The sequence below is a fragment of the Miniopterus schreibersii genome (assembly GCF_964146895.1).
Source record: "Miniopterus schreibersii genome assembly, chromosome: 11".
Taxonomy (NCBI): Eukaryota; Metazoa; Chordata; class Mammalia; order Chiroptera; family Miniopteridae; genus Miniopterus; species Miniopterus schreibersii.
Genome location: NC_138111.1, coordinates 71,974,750 through 71,994,789, shown reverse-complemented (window position 1 = coordinate 71,994,789; position 20,040 = coordinate 71,974,750).

Sequence of the window (20,040 nt, the reverse complement as noted above, 5' to 3'; positions counted from 1 at the left end):
TTAGCCCTCAAGAGGGGAGGTAGATACTCTCCTTTAAATCCCACACCAGAGCTCTGGAAGAGCAGCTCCTAGGGGGATGCCCCAGATTTCACAGTTCTGATTTGTACCCCTTTACCCTGTGAGGCTGCAACAGCAGGACAGTTTCAATGGGGCTTGGAGTGATAGATCAAGGCTTCCCTCTCCGCTTGGGGTAGCACTGGCTCTTGTAGGGGGTGGGATAGGGCTTGTCACTCCTCTCTCCTTGCAGCTCACTGCAAGAGGCCCTGATGTAGACCTCCAAGAGGGAGGCTCCAGATGCCCAGTTCTGACTTACAATCCCTCTCCCCTTTTGGTCTGCACTTGGCTGGTGGTGCAGACAGGTTTGGGGAATGCAAATACAGGTGGCCCCTTGTTGGAAGTGGTGCAGGTCCTCATCCCTCAAGAAGTGAGCTAGTCCCTTGCCCTACAGCTCTTCAGCACCCCGCCAGAACTCTTGAAAGGAGGTTCCTAGTGGGTCACACCAGATTTCACAGTTCTGATTTGTGACCCTTTTTCCCAGAAAACTTGTCCCTGCAGGATGGTGCAGGTGGGGTTTGTAGTGATAGCACAGGGCTACCCCTCTGCTTGGGGTTGCTCTTGCTCTTGTGGGGGGGGATGCCCTAGTGAAGGCCTGAGGGGGGGGTCCAAAGAACCAGTCTGGTTTGCACAAGGGTTGTGGGTCTGCCTTTGGCTTGTCCTGCAGGCAGGTTTTGGAATGCAAATTCAGACGGCCCCTTGTTGGGGGTGGTGTAGGTGCTTGGCCTTCAAGAAGGAAGCCAAGCACTTGCCCTACAGCTCAGGATCACACCACCAGAGCTCTTGAAGGGAAGCTCCTAGAGGACTCACCAGGCTTCACAGTTCTTATTTGTGACCCTCTTTCCCAGCAAGTGTGCCCCTGCAGGACAATGCAGGTGGGGTTTGGAGTGATAGCACAAGGCTTCCTCCTCTGCTTGGGGTTACACTGGCTCTTGAGGTGGGAGAGTAGAGAGCTTATCACCCCCCTCTATCCCTGAAGCTCACTGCCAGAAGCCCTGGTGAAGGCCTCTGAGGAGGGGTGCTCCAAAATCCCAGTTCTGGTTTGCACCTTGCTCCAGTGGTGGTTCTGCACTTGGCTTGAGGTGCAGGCAGGTTTTGGAATGCAAATCCAGGCTTTGGGAATGAAAATTCAGATGACCCATTGTTGAGGGTGGTGCAGGACCTTAGCAGGTTAGTTAGCTGCTGGCTTTCTTGCTTGGCTGTGCCTGGCCAGAGATCCTGAAGGGAGGCTTGCAAGTGTAGCTATCTGCAGCCTGAGGCCCTGCGCAGGGTGCCTTCCCATGGGGACTGCACCCACCTAACCTGTGGGAGGGGGAAGACTGGCTCTTGTTCCGCAGCCACTCAGTTCAATGTTCGTCTAAAGCTGTCTACAGTTTCTCCAGATGAAAAAGCACTGTTCAGGTCCCTTTTGGGTACAGCCTACAGTTCTTTGTACCAGACTCAAGCTTGGCAGGGTGGTGTCACCAGTATTTGGAGGACAGGGTTAGTGCACTTCTCCAGCTGGTGCTGTAAGAATAGAAGTGGGAGTGGCCTAGGAGATGGCATCTGGGGACAGTGTGGGATGTTAGATCAGGACCTCAGAAGCCTGCCTTCCTGATCTCCAGCACTTTGCAACCCTGATCTTCTCCTTCTGGCTTCCATATGCCCTGAGTCTCCTTCCCTCCCCCAGAGCTCCGGGTGAGTGCCTGAGAGCCAGTCCCTGTGCAGTGGCCTTTGCAGTGAACACCCTGGATTCAGGCAGACTCCCTCCCCTTTCCAGTGGACAAAGGCCTCACTTATTTTTGCTGCCAGATGCTATGCAGGCTCTTCTTCCAGGCCCTGGTGTTGTGGGTTAGGGGTCCTGGCATGGGATTGAGACCCTCTTTCCAATGGGGTGCTTTTGAAGCCACAATATTTTTCTAGCTTCACAGATGCTGCCCCTGGGTGCAGGGGCCAGCCCTTCTGTGCCTCCACCCCTCTTACCAGTCTTTGTGTAGCTTCTTTTTTTCTATCCTTAGATATAATACTCCTGTTCAGGTGTCCTTCTGTTGTTAATTCAGGTTAATTGCTCTAAGTCTTAGGTGTATCTCCCATTTGGAACTGGGAGCAGGTGTATATCGCTTTCACCTATTCCACCACCATCTTTAATCTCCACCCCTCTAGAAGTTTTTTTCAGCCTGTGTGAGTCTTTTGTTCTGTGGTGGGTGTCTTGGAGACAGCATATATTTGGGTCATGTTTTCTTACCCATTCAGCTACCCTATGTCTTTTGAGTGGAGCATTTAAACGATTTATACTTAAGGTTGTTATTGATAGGTACTTATCTATTGTCATTTTATTTCTTTATGCCTATGTTTACCTTTCTTTCTACTTCTAGTTCTTATTACAGCAGTCCCTTTATTTTCTTGCAATGCTGGTTTGGTGGCGATAAACTCCTTTAGCCTTTTTTTTTTTTTTTTCATCTGGGAAGCTTTTTATTTCACCATCTATTTTGAATGACAGCCTCACTGGAGAGAGTGTTCTTGTTTTCAGATCCTTGCTTTTCATTATATTGAATATTTCCTGCCATTCCCTCCTGGCCTGCAGAGTTGCTGATGAGAAATCAGCTGACAGCCTTATGGGAGCTCCTTTGTAGGTAACGGATTGCCTTTTTCCTTGCTGCCTTTAAGATTCTCTCTGTCTTGAATTTTTGGCATTTTAATTATGATGTGTCTGGGTGTGGGCCTCTTTGGATTCTTCTAGCTTGGGACTCTCTCTGCCTCCTGAACTTGTGTGATTGTTTCCTTCACCAGGTTAGGGAAGTTTTCTGCCATTATTTCTTCAAACAGATTCTCTGTCCTTTGCTTATTCTCTTCCCCTTCTGGCATTCCCATAATGAGAATATTGTTATGTTTCATGTTGTCCCACAGCTCCCTTAAACTGTCCTCCTGTTTTTTTTAATTGTTTTTTCTTTTGGGTTTCGATTGATTTTTTTCTACCCTGTCTTCTAATTCACTGATCCGATTCTCAGCTTCCCCTTCTGCTGTTTATTCCTCCCAATGTATTTTTTACTTTTACTATATCATTCTTAATTTTCTTCACAGTTTCCATCTTTTCTCATGCTGTTGAGCATCCTTACAATCAGTATTCTGAACTCTATATCTCATAGATTGCTTATCTCCATTTCATTTAACTCATCTTCAGTAAAATTCCTTTGCTCTTCCATTTGGGGCTTTTTTTTTTTTTTTTGTCTCCCCATTTTGGCTGCCTGTTTGTGTTTGTTTCTATGTATTAAGTAGATCTCTAGGACTCCCAGGCTTTTGGATGGTCTCTGTGCTAGCCAATGTCAGAAGCTGTTTGTGACTCGCTTTGAAAACCCTGTTTCAAGCTTTCCACAATGCACACCTTATGCTTTCCTCTGCTGAGGCTGGGTGTATTTGGACAGGATCAAGATGTGTACTAAGGTCGGCTTTCCCAAACCCTGGGTCCAGAAGAAAATAAGGAAAAGACTCAAAGCACCCAGAGGCTGATTGTTATTCACAGTTTCTTTACACCTTGCTGACCAGCTATTTGGAACCAGAACTCGCTTGTGTGGCTGACTACTTTTCTGCACTTGAATATTAAATGAAAGCATCTGAATAAACTTAAGTGTACTTTATTTTGTCCTGTCCTATATTTATATTACTATATGTGGAAACTAAACATTGCAGATATTTTAATATTTTTAAACATTTAATATTTTTTTAAATGTGATATGTTGTATAACATCTGTCTGCATGCAGTGGTACTAAATAAGTATTACATACATATTGTGTTTTACTATGTTTTCCCTTAGAAGAACATACTTTACACCCCTAGTGGAAATTTTTTTTTTTTTTTTTACTGCTTGTTACTATTTTTTGTAAAACTATCTTTTAAAACTTTTGCCATAATAAAAGATGGATGGAAATAATTAGATGTATTGCCTGTCATATCTCTGGAAATACTGACTGATGAGTTGAGAAAAAGGCATGCATAAAGAGGAAAACTAGGGACAGCCGAAATAAGTGTCAAGCAGTGAAGTGCAGACCCTAGTTATCTCATGACCAGTAAATGATATTGGGAATGGAAACACAAGTTAACTTGTGACCAGCCAGCAATGTTTTGGGGTTTAGATCCCAGAGTTCTCAGTGGAACCCCCCGGACAACTGAGATATTCCTCAGGAACTTCAGCTGCTGCCTGTGAGAGCCCACCCAGCCCTCTCATGCCTTCGTACTTCCTACCTAGCCTTCAGTTGATTATTCAGGATGGTTTTTCTCTATTTTAGTTGTAATTCTAGTTTGGTCCTGGGAGAATATAAGTGTAGCTTCCACTTAATCCACCACCATCTTGGAATCCCATGTATGGCCTTCATTATGTTGAGGTATGTTCCCTATATTCCCATTTTTCTGAGAGTTTTTATCATAAATGGGTGCTGAATTTTATCAAATGCCTTTCTCTGCATCTATTGATGTGATCATGTGATTTTTGTCCTTCCTTTTGTTTATGTGATGTATCATGTTTATTGATTTGTGAATATTGTACCAACCTTGCATTCCCGGAATAAATCCCACTTGGTCATGGTGTATGATCTTTATAATGTATTGCTGGATTTGGCTTGCTAGTATTTTGTTGAGAATTTTAGCATCTATGTTCATTAGGGATATTGGCCTATAATTTTCTTTCATTGTAGTGTCTTTATCTGGTTTTGGAATTAGGATAATGCTGGCCTCATAAAATGGATTTTTTGGAATAGTTTGAGAAGGATAGGTGTTAGATCTTCTTTGAATGTTTAGTAAAATTTGCTGTGAAACTATTTGGTGTAGGACTTGGGAGGTTTTTGGTTACTGCTTTGATTCCATTAGTTTTAATTGGCATATTCAGATATTCTGATTCTGTTTTTGAAGATTGTATGTTTAGAAGAATTCATCCATTTCACCCAAGTTTTTCAGTTTCTTGGCTTATAGTTGTTCATAGTTTTTTCTTAAAATCCTTTGCATTTCTTTGGTGGCAGTTGTTACTTCCCTTTCAATTGTAATTTTATTTATTTAGCTTCTCTCTCTTTTTTTCTTGATGATTCTGGTTAGTTATGTCAGTGTTGTTTATGTTGTTTATTTTTGCAAAGAACCAGCTGTTGGTATTTTTTACCTTTGGTTTTTTAGTTTTTGGTGGGTATTTTTTTGTTTTTTTGTTTGTTTTTGGTCTCTCTGTCATTTATTTCAGCTCAGATATTTATTATTTCCTTTTTTGTATTTACTGTGGGCTTTTTTGTTGTTGTTCTTTTAGGTGTAGGGTTAGATTTTTTATTTGAGATTTTTCTTGCTTCTTGAAGTGGGCCTGTAATGGTTTGAATTTCCTACTCAGGACTGCTTTTGCTGTGTCCCTTAGATTTTTTATTTGTTGTGTGTTCATTTTTGTCTCCAGGTAGCTTTTGATTTCTTCCTTAACCTTGTTGTTAACCCATTCATTGTTTAATAACATGTTATTTGACTTACTTGTGTTTGAGTATATTTCTGTTTTTATCTTGTCGTTGATTTCTAGTTTCACACTGTCATGGTCAGAGGAGATTTTTAATATGATTTTAATATTCTTAAATTTATTGAGACTTGTTTTGTGTCCTAACATGTGATTTATTATAGAGAAAGTTCACTTGTGCACTTGAAAATAATATATATTCTGCTGCTTTTGGGTGAAATGCTCTGAAAATATCAATTAAATATATCTGATCTAGTGTTCATTTAAGGCTGCTGTTTCCTTGTTTATTTTCTGTCTGGAAGACCTATCGATGTCCATGGGGTGTTAAAATTCGCTACTATGATTGTATTACTGTCAATCTCTCCCTTTATGTCCATCAGGATTTATTTTATATATTTAGGTGCTCCTATGTTGGATGCATAAGTGTTTACAAGGGTTATATCCTCTTGTTAGATTGCTCTCTTTATCATTTTGAAATGTCCTTTGTCTCTTAAACACTTTATTTGTTTGTTTGGTTGGTTTGTTTTGTTTTGTCTTAATCCCTACCAAGGATAATTTTTTCCATTGCTTTTCAGAGAGAGAGAGAGAGACATTGATGGGAGAGACACTCATCAATTGGTTGCCTCCCACTCAAGCACTGACTCTGGCCAGGGGTTGAACCTGCAACTGAGGTACATGCCCTTGGCCAGAGTCAAACCCAGTATCCTTCAGTCCAAGGGCTAACGCTCTAACCACTGAGCAAAACTGGCTAGGGCATATCATTTATTTTTTAATTTTTAAAAATATGTCTTTATTGATTTCAGAGAGAGGAAGGAAGGAGAGAGAGAGATAGAAACATCAATGATGAAAGTCATTGATTGGCTGCCTCCTGCTCACCCCCGACTGGGGATTGAGCCTGCAACCCTGGCATGTGCCCTGACTAGGAATCGAACTGCGATCTCCTGGATCAAAGGTCAATGCTCAACAACTGAGCCATGCCAGCCAGGCCATATCCTTTTTTTTTAAAGTCTATTTTGTCAGATACAAGTATTGCTACCCCTGCTTTTTTTCTTCTGTGTCCATTTATTTGCATGGAATATTTTTTCCAACCTTTTACTTTTATTCTGTGTGCATTTTTTTGTTTGTTTTGAGGTGGGTGTCTTGTAGACAGTATATATATGGGTCATGTTTCCTTTTTCTTTTTTAAAAGATTTTTTAAATTAATTTTTAGAGTGGAAGGGAGAGGAAGAGCGAGAGAGAAACGTTGATATGAGAGTGAGACATCTATTAGCCAATAGACATCTATTAGCCTTCCACACACACCCTGCCCTGGATTGAGCTCAAACCCTGGGCATGTGCCTTGACCAGGAATTGATCCAGCAACCTTTTGATGCATGGGACAACAGCCAACCAACTGAGCCACACCACAGAGCTGGTCTTGTTTTCTTACCCATTCAGCTACCCTATGTCTTTTTATTGGAGCATTTAATTTTTCTTTTACCATTCAGTCGTAGATTTGCCTTTTAAAAAATTACTGTGGGTTACACCATTGCTGCTTTCTTTTTATTTTTTCTCTTTTCCCTTAGTGCTTCAAAATTGTCATCTAGTTATGGCCTTATTTTATGATCTCCCATGTCTACAGTCTAATTGTGGACTTTGAGGGTACCATTCCCTACACTTGGGGACAGCTATTTGCTGTATGTTACATTAGTAATTATACTTACTGACATTCTGTTCCCTCTTGATCAGTATATTGCAACACTGACTTGGTCTTTCTGACCAATTCATTTATTTTGATATTTTACAAAAACTATTTGTACCCTGTGTGCAGGAAATTGAGTTAATTATAGTTTTCAGTTTGTCTTCAATGTTATCATCAATGTGCTTCAGATAAGATGGTCATTTCTTATTTATTTTTATCCCTTTTACTCGCCACCCCTCACACTCACTGTCATTCTCCCCAGAGGATAAATTTGCTCTGATACATGTGATATGGTTGCCATTTATCCTTGAATTTGTGAGGTATCTGTAAAATTTAAATTGTTGGTATTTTTTTTATAGAAATGGTACTGTGCTATATATTCTACTCAGTTTCTTTTTTTTCCCTTAACACTAAATTGATATTTCTGGTTTATTCTAACTGATGCCTCACTCCCTAGTGTGGAGGTACACCACATTTTACTCGTCCTGCTTCCAGCTGCGATAGTCAGTCCTGCAATAAATTCCTTCACAAACCATTTTCTTGTAGAAAGTGAGACTTTCTTGGACAAGAGTGAGGTTGCTTTATTACTGGATGTACTAATACTTTGTTTGACTAAGTATCACCACATTATTTTCTCAATTGGATGCACCATTCTACAACCCTCTCAGTGCACAAGGTCATAAAATTAAGTTCTTGAATTTATGTGATAGGGCAGAGGATGTTATTTTGCTGTGTTTCAGAAGGACTTAAATTTTTTTCTACTAGGAGAATTTAAAAGGGCCAATAATTGTAATTGGAAAGGGAAGATAACTGCATGAAATGTTTAAATTTGGGGGCTTTAAGCATTTGTTGTGGAACAATCTATGCCAATTAAGCATAGATTAAAATATCCAGCCTTTGTTTTTTTCTTTAAAGTTAAAAGAAATGAGAGTCTCCCTAGAGGTCTGCTGAGACGTCAGATTTGTTTTTAGAGCATAAAGCCCTAAATGACCCATGAAGAGCAACAGATTTTGAATAGGAACAGAGGATCAGAAATAGGAAGCTCAAAGGGAAAAGGAAAAAAATGTATCTTTGGATTCAGTAATAAAACAGACATGACTCGTGGAAGGACAGCTTGCATACACACATATCATTGGCCTGTTACTCTTTATTTTATTAGATGAGTAATTGAATCAGTTGTGACAGAGGCATTATATATAATAAATTTTTATCACAGGAGCAACATTTTTACATTGAACATTGTTGTTAGTAATGTAAATAATATCATATATAACAACAGGCTTATAAACCAAAGAAAGCTAAAGGTTGCAAAAAATCAAAATTTATGTTTAGAAATCCAGTGTTAGATCTATTAGGTGCCATTAATGTGTGTGATTAAAAATCTAATGTAACAGTTAAAGCATGCATTTAGGGATAGGCAAACGCCTTAGAAACAGAATGAAATAAATATGAGGTTGGACCGTGTGTTCAAGAACTCTAGTAGAGTAAGATAATAGTCTAATCTAGTTTTTACATAAATATGTACTGGGAGTTGATTACAGGATTGGAATATTAGTGGTTCTTATCTGGGCAAGAATGGTGTATTGGGGTAAAGCCAGGCTCCTGTCACTAAGAAATGTGAGAGCTTACTGCCCATGGTCCAGGTATGCTGGATAGCTCTGCTTCCTGTAGCCACTCAGGGGCAAAGTTTCTTGAAAGCTATCGCATCATTGCCTAGAGCAAGGACTGGCAAACAGATCCAGAAGTAAATACTTTTAGCTTTGTGAGCCATGTGATTGCTGTCATAGCTACTCAGTTCTGCAGTTATAGCCCCAAAGCAGCTGTAGACAAATGCATCACTGAATGGACATGACTGTATTTCATTAAAAACTTTGTAAACAGCCTGGCCGGGCGTGGCTCAAAGGTTGAGCGTCGACCTAGGATCCAGGCGATCGGGGTTTGATTCCCGGTCAGGGCACATGCCCGGGTTGAGGGCTCGATCCCCAGTCGGGGGCCTGCAGGAGGCAGCCGATCAATGACTCTCATCATTGATGTTTCTCTCTCTCTCTCCTTCTCCCTTCCTCTCTCTGAAATCAATAAAGATATATTTTTTAAAAAAAACAACTTTGTAAACACACAAATTTGATTTTCATATAATTTTTGTGTGACATGAAGTATTATTTTTCTGTTGACTTTTTTCAACCATTCAGAAATATAAAATCTAATTTTGGCTTTTGGGTGGAGGCCTGGAGTTAGCCTGAGGGCTGTAATTTTATGACCTCTGCCTAGGGCATTGCCAGCTGCTTAGAACTGGGTGCTGCCACTGGGAAAAAAGAAAGGTAGGGGAGATGCACCCAGTTTCTTAAGATAATGACCTTGTCACAACAAATACAATTTTTAATCCTATTTAATTGATGAGAACTGAATTATTTGGCTTCACTCAATGACAAATGACCTGCTGTTGTGAGTCAGCCACGTGCTTGAATGAAGGGAATAGATTTTGATGGACAGCTTTTAGTCCCTGCTTCTGGTGATTTTCCTCTATTATATGCTTCTGATTCGATGCATGTGTCTCTACCCCAAACCAGGGGCAAAGAGTTAAATCACGGACATTTATTTACTATGTGGCTGAGGATTACTGAAGTTACAGTAGTTTTACTATACATAAATAAATTGGTATTTAAGGAACAGTGGTTAATTTTTCCCCAGGAAGATTGGCAAGGGTTTACAGATCAAGATAATAATCTAGACTCAGAAATATGTCTTTTCAGCCACACAGTTTGTCACCTTGTTCTGACACCTTCCTGTGTGGTTCTGCTACATACTTGGAGCTGACGGGCTTCATCCTCCCTAATTACTAAACATTCAATTTGAGCAAATTACTTCACTCTTCTTGGTTCAGTTTACTTGTCTATAAAACACAGACAATAATAATAAAACAGTAAATTGTTGCGATGATGTTTAAATGAATTAATATATAACTTAGAATGATTCCTTGAACATCTAAATGTAATATCAGTGCTTATTTTATTGCTATATATTATTATATTACATATAAATAGGTCACTATGCATATGCTTATGTGTATTTCATATATTTTTATATATTTGTTATATTTACATAGAACTCTCATTTTCTGGCTCACGCTGAATGAACTCCATATTCTATTACTCCTGTGATCTGTTAACTGTTCTTTGTGTGTTTTATTTTTCTTTCTTTTGCAGATCAGGATATTGGTTCTGAAACTTCACAACAGGGAATGTCTGAAAAAGTTTCAATCAAGTCTGAGAGAATTGATCTTTTCACAAGAGATAACTCATATTTCATTTTAGAATTGTGGCAAGATAGTGAACAGACAGGGAGATATGAGGAAAACCAGAACAAACCTTTAAGTCACACTGTCTTCATCAACAAAGAAACACTAGCTAGTGAGAAGGACTATGGATATAAGGACATTGTAAACACCACACACACTTTAGTCCTACAAAAAAAAAGACTCTATAACTCATTTGGAGAGAGTTTGAAGCCTATTGTAAGCTTATGCAATTATAATAGAAACAATGTAACAGAAAGTCTTGATCAAAAGATTATTGGATATGGTAATATTTTTACTCATACAGATTCTTATACAGAAATGAATGCTTGGGAATGTAATCAATGTAAGAAACTTCTCAGTCATAAGCAAGCTCTAATTCAACATCAAAATATTCACACTGGGAAGAACCTTTATGGATTTTCTGGTTGTGTAAACATCTTCACCCAGAAGTCACACCTCTTTGCACATGATAATATTTATACTGAAGACAAACAGAATGATTGCAGCAAATGTGAGACAGTCTTTACTCAGAATTTCCAACTTGCTATACCTCAGAAGGTTTATACAGGAGAGAAATCTTATATATGCTCTGGGTATGGGAAGGACAGTTCCCTCAAGTCAAACCATGAGAAAAGTCATACTGCAGGAAATTACTATAAATGCATTGAAAAGCCTATATTCAGAAGTCAGATCTGTTCAGATGTCAAGGAATTCATTCTGGAGAAAAACCCTATAAATACAGTGAATGCGGGAGAAACATCTCTCAGCAGTCAAACCTCAATACACATAAAAAAAGTCATAGTGGAGAGAAACACTTTGAATGTACTGAATGTGGGAAAGCCTTCACAAGGAAATCAACACTGAGTATGCACCAGAGAATTCATACAGGAGAAAAACTGTATGTTTGCACTGAATGTGGGAAGGCCTTTATCTGGAAGTCACATTTTATTACACAGGAGAGAATTCATACTGGGGAGAAACCTTATGAATGCACTGACTGTGGGAAATCCTGTATAAAGAAGTCACAACTCCATGTGCATCAGCGAATGCACACAGGAGAGAGTCCCTTTATATGTTCAGAGTGTGGGAAGGTCTTCACCCACAAGACAAATCTCATTATACACCAGAAAATTCACACTGGAGAAAGACCCTGCATCTGTAATGAGTGTGGGAAGGTCTTTACTGACAGGTCAAATCTCATTAAGCACCAGAAAATTCATACTGGAGAGAAACCCTATAAATGCAATGACTGTGGAAAATCATTCACCTGGAAGTCAAGGCTCAGAATACATCAGAAATGTCATGCTGGAGAGAGACACTCTGAGTGCAGTGAGTGTGGGAAAGCATTCATTCAGAAGTCAACACAGTATGCACCAGAGAATTCATAGAGGGGAAAACCCTATGTTTGCACTGAATGTGGGAAGGCCTTCTTCCACAAGTCACATTTTATTACACATGAGAGAATTCATACTGGGGAGAAGCCTTATGAATGCAGGGACTGTGGGAAGTCCTTTATTAAGAAATCACAACTCCATGTGCATCAGCGAATGCACACAGGAGAGCGACCCCACGGATGTGCTGACTGTGGAAAGGCTTTCACTGACAGATCAAACCTCTTTACTCACCAGAAAATTCTTACTGGAGAGAAACCTTATAAATGTAGTGACTGTGGAAAAGCCTTCACTCAAAAGTCAGGCCTCCATATACATCAGCAGTCTCACACTGGAGAGAGACAATATGAGTGCAATGAATGTGGAAAAGCCTTTGCAAGAAAATCAACGCTAGTTATGCATCAAAGGATTCACACAGGAGAGAAGCCCTATATTTGTACTGAGTGTGGGAAGTCCTTCATCCAGAAGCCCCACTTAAATCGACATTGGAGAGTTCACTCTGGAGAGAAGCCTATGAGTGCCGTGACTGTGGGAAGGCCTTCAGTGAGAAATCACAGCTCCATGAGCATGAGCGACCTCATGCAGGAGAGACCACGCGCATGTGCTGAACGTGAAGGGCCTTCACCATCAGATCAGATCTTATTAAACACCAGAAAATTCACACTAAACAAAAACCCGATAAATGTAGTGACTCTAGGAAAGCCTTACACTGGAAGACACAACTCAGTATACATCCGAAATCTGGTACTGAGGAGGTGGAGTGCCCAATGCCACAATCGTGGTGTGGGGATAAAACGCTGTGAGGTGCTATAGCTTCACTAAGAAGCAGGCGGTAACCAACGCCACCTTTCCTCTAATCGTCAGCACAAATGTCTGGATCACACTGCTGATGTAGTTACACTCATGGGGAGAAACTTTAGAGACAGTGTCTAAGCAACATATAATGGTCTTGCTTGGCTAACGACAGACTCTGGCATCGTCAAGCTCCTGCAGATAAAGGTAAACATGTAGGAGATTGCAGCATTCTTTCTTGTTTCGCATTTTGGATAAACAGCTTGATGAATTCAGAGCTGTTGAGTGTTTCATGCCCTGGGTAGCAAAAATACTTAGGTATTTTAATTACTAAGCACCCTAAAGACACTGAGATCAAGGCAAAAGTACAATTTAGGTCTGTAATAAAGAGAAGCCAGAAGGTTCTGTGAAAATTGACATTAAAGCCTCTACTTTCTTTGGGAAATCACTATTTTTTACTGTAGTGATACTAATAGATACTAAGAAAACTTTAAATATACACTTTGGCTTGAGATTGGAAAACCAGAACCCCAGGCTTACCTGAATATTTACAGACATCTTTGTTTATTTAACCCTCAAGAGAGGATACTTTTTCCTTTGCTTTCCGGAGAGAGTGGAAGAGGAGGTGGGGAGGGGAGAGAGACATCAAGACATCAGGTGGTTGCCTCCTGCACACGGCCTGGGCCAGGGTCGAGCCTGCAACTGAGGTATGTGTCCTTGGCTGGAATCGAACCCAGGACCCTTCAGTCCACAGGCTGACGCTCTGACCACTGAGCCAAACCATCCAAGGCTTTCCAGGCATCTTTAGATAACCAATGTGTTCTCTCATTTATTAATTCCCTTCATGGCAGCAGGTAACTCACCCCCAACCGGTGTAAAGTGCTCCCCGACTATATTTCAAAAGTGACCAGTTGTGTAAGCCATTGACTACCTGTCACCTTATAACTGCCCTGAAATCATGGAACTTAACCACAGGTCACAGATCCAGACATGGGCACTTCACATTCTCAGCCTCATCCACAGAAACCTACACTTTTTTCTTTTTAAACTGATTCCTGTTCAAAAAAGAGACAATTTAGGAAAATGGCTCTGCCCCAGCCAGTGTGGCTCAGTTGGTTGAGCGTCGTCAACCAACTTTCATTAATGCCATCTTGGCAGTGGCCACGTACGAGTTCCAAACCCAGGCGTTGCCAGGCCCAGACTGAGCGTCACCCACGCACCAAGAGTCACTGTCCTGATTCCTGATCAGGTGCAGGGGGCAGCTGATCAATGTTTTCTCTTTCTCCCTCTCCCTTCCTTTCTCTCTAAAAATCAATAAAAACATTTTTTGAAAAAGAAAATAGGTTTCAAAACCCAGAATTCTTACCTTCCAATTTTGTTAAAACATTCTTTACATATTCATTACATGCTAGGTTATTATGAGAATCAATTGTTTTGAATTCAAGCGTGTTTTTTAATAAGATGTTAACAGCTGCACATTTGGAAGAATACTCCTGCTATCCCTTCTTAATCTTTACAAATCAATATTATTTAATTGTGTTTTCAAACCCTCTATATCTTTTGTTTCTTACTCCATCAGACACTGAAGTGTCTCATAATCTTTCAGAATAATCATGAATTTGTCTCTTAGATCTACCAATTTTGGCTTTACATAACTTGAATCTTCGTTTTTATATACATTTAAATTTAGAAGTTTTCCTTTTTTCTGGTTAATTGAAGCTTAATCATTATGAAAGTCCCTCTTTAATCTCTAGTGATGCTTTTTGCCTTAAAATTTACTATGTCAAATCATAATATTATTACAATATGAATACTTATTAAATTAATATTCACACCATTTTCTGAACAAGGTAATAAGTTAGAACATTAATTCCATTTATTATCTTTTTTACTTATATGGTGTTGATGTGATGTGTTTGAATTCTGGATGTAGTTGATATGGCCAGCCATTGTTTCAGAGTTAACATTCATTTAAATTAACCCACATATTTACCTTTTCATTAATTTTTTATTCCTTCTTCTAACTTCGTCCAGAATTATTTTTCTTCTGACTAAAGAACGTCCATTAGTATCTTTTTTTTTTTTTTTTTTTAACCCTCACCCGAGGGTACTTTTTTCCATTGCTTTTCAGAGAGAGTGGAAGGGGGAGGGAGAGAGTGAAAGATGAATGTCAATCAGTTGCCTCCCGTTGGGTGCCCCAACCAGAGATCAAACCTACCACCTAGATATGTGCCTTGACTAGTACTCGGATTCACCACCTTATCGGTGCAGGAGAAGGTGCTGCGACCAACTGAGCCACCTGGCCAGGGCTCGCCTCCACTTTTGAAAGACATTTTTATAGGTATAGAATTCTAGGTTGGCAGTGATTTTCTATTAGTATTTTGAAGATATTTTGTCTCTCATTGTTAGTTGAAAAGTAAGCTTTCAGTCTAATTATTTTTACGGTAATATGCCCCCCCCCCATTATTTCACTCCTTTAAAATTTATGTCTATGCCTTAGGCTGTTAGCAGTTGCACAGTGACATGCGTTGGTATGATTTTCTATGTATTTATCCTACTTGGGGTTTGCAGTATGTTTTTAAATCTGTAGATTAGTGGGGATTTTCTTTTTGCACATTTTTGGAAATTTCTAGTATTTATTGAAATTATGCATGTGTCAGACATTATATATTAAAAGTTGTAGAGCCCTGGCAGGTTAGAGCATCAACCCACAGACTGAAGGTTCCCGGGTTCGATTCCAGCCAAGGGCAGGTATCTCGGTTGCAGGCTCGATCCCTGGCCCAGGTCAGGGCACGTGTGGGAGACAACCAATTGGTGTGTCTCTCTCACATGATGTTCCTCTCTCTCTCTCTTTCTCCCTCTCTCTCAAAAAGTTGTAAGTTGGATGGTCTGGATGATATCATCTTCCTGAGAGAATTTACTTTTACTTATGACCTGACTAGGCTAAAAACACTAGCAATTCCCAATTACCTTTATCCAATCATGTGCTGAGATTATTGGAAATGGGGCTTCAGTCCCTGTGAAGGTTTGTCTTTTTTATTTTTTTTAACTTTTATTCCTAGGGGATACTCTTAAGGTTTAGAACTTTGAAAGAATTATCAGTCCCATCATTGGAAGGGCCTTAATTCTAGTATTTGTCCTTTTAGTCTCATAAGTTTGTTAAAAACTGTCTTAACCCTCTCTTGCTCAGTATTTAAGAATTTGCTTTGTAATAAACAGTCTTAAATCCCAGAGGTTGTATCTCTCATCTTATCCCTGCAGTGTTTTACTTTCTTGGTAGCTCTCCAATGCCATTGCTAAATTAAATGCATCTAATATTCTCTTCCCCCTGTTTTGTTCTCTAAGGGAGGACGGGTTTGTACCACTGGCTCTGCCATTAGCAGAAGCTTTCAGTTCACTGGGATAGATGTTCCTATTTAAGGAATGTGAAGTCCAGAAATATGTATTTTTTAATTACCCAAACTTTCCTAACTTAAATGTGAAAATGCTCTGATTTGCAACATTACTCTATTCCCATTTTTTGTTGCTAGAAGTTAAGGCATTTACTCTTTTGTTAAAGACTTTATAAACTTTGATACAGAAGAGAAAATTACTTCTGGTGGTGTCAAATTTTATTATAGTAGCTGCCAAATTTTAACAAAAGGAGATTGACCTACGAGCCTTTCGGATGTCTTTTTTAATCGTATGTTTTTCCCCCCTTTGGGTTATTTTTTTAAAAAGTTAATGAAGACTGGTCTAAGAGCCCACGGGTTTGAAATAGGAATCAGAGGTCACTTTGGTAGGATTACTGAGGAGGTGCTTCTCAGCCTTTTAATTCTAAGGACAGTTTAAAAATATAATTCTTCGTAACCAAGCCACCACCCCCCAAAAAATGAGAAAAGAGAAACTTTACCTTCTTTTAAAATCCTCACTGGAAATTTTTTTTTAATTAATTTTTTAAAAATTGGTTTGAGAGAGAGGGCGAGAGAGACACCGATGTGTGAGAGAGACATCGACTGGTCGCCTCCTGCACGTGCCCCAACCCGGGATGGAACCCACCACCTCTTGGTGCACAGGGCGGCGCTCCAGCCTCACCAGCCAGGGCAAGAAGCTTTACCTTTTGTCAACAGTTTTGATCTGTAGGAGAAGGGAGACCTTTTTTGTGTGGGCCTCTATATGTTTCAAAAGGCACTTGGGAGTTGGCTGAGGAACAGATAATGGAAAATTAGAAACTGACTAGGAGGCTGTGCCAGTTGAACGCCAAGGTCACCATAAATTGGAGGCACATGGGGCGTAGCCTTTACTGGGGAAAGTGAGTGCCCTGTCTTTTTATGCCAGCAGTGTGACAGTTCGTTTGTATTCACAGCAAAACTATTTTAAGTGTCTTGCAGTTTACATTTTTATTATTTATTGTTTTCATTCTAAGCTTTTTACTTTATTATAAAAGTCATGAGATGATTAATGGACTTTTTATTCTGTTTTATGAAACCATTTCTCTTAGGTAAATCCATACCTCAGGAGAGTTTTCTGTGTCCCAGCAAATCCTGTTTGGCCCTGGACACAGGCCTTCAGTCCCAGTTTCACAGCTTTTCCCCACTGATGTGCCCCTCTGTGTGTACCGCTCCTGTGGCCTGTACCTGTGTGTTCTTTTAAATTAAGGTATTGGGGTGTCATTGGTTCATGAAATTATATAGGTCTCAAGTGTACAATTCTACGATACATGCTTTTTAAATTAATTTTTTAAAAAGGAATCTCATTCTGTGAATTCAGTAAATATAAGAAAACCTTCACTCAAACCAACCAGAGTTTAATTATATATCAGATAATTCACTGGGGGAGAGAATTTTCCGTTTTAAAAATGTGGGTAGGAATTTATTCACAAATCACTGTGTTACATAGCAGAGAGGTCATGATGCTGGAGAGAAACCTTATGAATACATGACTAGAAAATCATTCATTGAAAAGTCAACTCCTTAACAGCAAATTCAGACATGAGAGAAATAACAGTCAAATCTCATTGTGCACTAGAAACTCATTTTGGAGAGAGAAGCCTACAAAAGCAGTGACTAGAAAACTCTTTACCTGGAGCTATTTTTTTAAATTCCTAGAAGGAGACAAAATATATGCACTTCATGTGGGAATAACTTCATTCAGAAATCAAATTTCAGTATTTATACATGAGTGAAATTGTGTATTTCCTGAAAGTGAGAAAGTCTTATACAAATGAGCACCAATCATAACTTATTCCTACTACAGAGAAGTCCTGTAATTATTGTATATTATATGTTGCATGTCAAAATATCTTTGTCCATGAATGACCCCTTACATCAAATTAATGACTGAGAAGAATATGCCGTCTAACAATTTTCTTAAAATGCCATAAAGTTCATACTGGGAGGAAACTGTAAATTTGATACAGTGGGGAAGAGTCTTTTTCTATAGAAGCAAATTCCAAGAGTAATATAATTCATTTTGTTCACTGGTTTATTTTCATGCCCGTGTCTTTAGAACCAGCGGGGACAAATAGACCAGTGAAACAATTGCCTTTCTTTTAATTAAAGAACACATATTTAAACACACACATATAACTTCGTATGAATGTGTTATATTTTATTTTGTGAAGTTTGTACTTTCTTCATTCTCGTAGAAACTGGGGCACAGCCGTTTGTCAGCCGATAAGCGACGCTAATCAGCATCGCGCTTCCCTTCCGCTCAGCCCCCGTGAGCTCGCCGTCTGCCCCCGCGCGCGAGCGAGCCTTCGGCGGCTCCAAGTGGAATTATAGCAGACACGCAGCTTTTGACCAGCTGAAGAGTCCGTGATTTGGATATGCCACAGTTTTTCAACCACTTTGCCAGTGTTGATTCACATTTCATCACGGAAACGAGCCGTCTGACAGTCACCCTCAGGGGTGGCACGTGTAATGGTTGGTGGTTAGGCTCAATCATGCCCTTACCTGCTGGAGTTTAAAAGGTTTTCTATAACATACTTCTAGACATGAGACTGATGGATCGAACTGTGTTTCCCTTTTTAAATAGAGGCGTCAGATTTCTTTGGAGTAAGACTAGCATTTCATATTTCCAACAGAGCATAAATGTACCCCTTTCCCTCTACTAAAAGCAGTGCTTACCCTAACCTTGTTAAGTTCTCTGATTTCAAAGTGATAACTAATTTAATTTACTTACTAATGTGCCTCCCTAAATCTTCGTTATTCTGTAAGTTGCCTTTATAAACCATTTCCTGCTCTGGCTTTTGGGATCTCCGCCAGGCAGGGGGATCGTTTATTTTCTTGGGAGGCGACATCTCCCCCGTGACTAAGTCGCCTTTGTTCTCGGGACACCATCCCCAGGGGGACTGCGGTTTCAGAGCCCGTGAAGGCCCAGCGCGCCCCCCACAGCCGGCTGCCGGCGGTGCAGCGGCCAGGGGTGGGGCGGCGGGGCGGGCGGGGGCGGCCGCGGCGCCGCCTGGGTGGCTTTGCCCCGCGAGAGCGGCTGCGGCTCCCAGGGCCCGGCGCCGTGCTCCGCAGGCTCGCGCTCCTCGCCGCAGCCCGCGGTCCGGAGAGGCGGCCGGCCTCCCGGCTGGAGAGCCCTTCGCGCATCTCCGCGGCGCCGGCCGGGCCGAGCGGGCAGCCCGGCCGTCTGCTCTCCCGAGCCCGCGGCCTCCGTGCCCGCCCGCCCCGCCCCCAGCTCCCGGCACTCTGCACTCGCAGGTGTTCAGCGCCCGGACCTGGCTCGCTGCTGTTGAGCAGGGAACCCTTGCGGCCTGTTTCCCTTCAAACAGTTGTAACTCAAGAGCAAAGACCAGGGGACCGGTCATGCCGCCGTTTATCTGATGTCACGTGAAATCTGTGTTTCAGAAACGTACCCGACCCTTCATTATTTTGGGAGGCGGATAAGTAGAAGCCCGCCTTCTGTTTCCCGTACGGAGTGCTAAAGCAGGTTTTACTTTCTCTAACCCCGGCTGGGGTTTCTGGAATCTGGGGTGGCGTCACCTACACTGTGGAAAATACCCCGAATTCTTGTGGGAGGCGGGCCTCTGTTGCGATGAGGTCCCCGGGGTCTCAGGGCTCCACCCCCAAGGGGCAGGGGGGGTGATGGGGCTTCAGGCTCCTGATGTAACTAAAAGCTGCCAGGGGTGCTGTCCTGCTTGAGACGTCCCAGGCGCGCCCCCGGCTTCCCTGGGGGGGGCAGCTGTGTGTGTGCTGAAACCGGCCCGCCTGCTCCCCAGTCCTCGGGGGCTGCAGTGAGCTCCGCGAGCTCTGGGCTGTGCCTGCGGCACTGGTTCTGTCCTCCCCCTGCCCCTTCCGTTTGCTTACATACACCTACCTTTAGATGCTTCAGTGCGAGGGTCTCTCAGACGTGTCTGTGTTGAGCAGGGAATTCTTTGTTGAATTACAATTG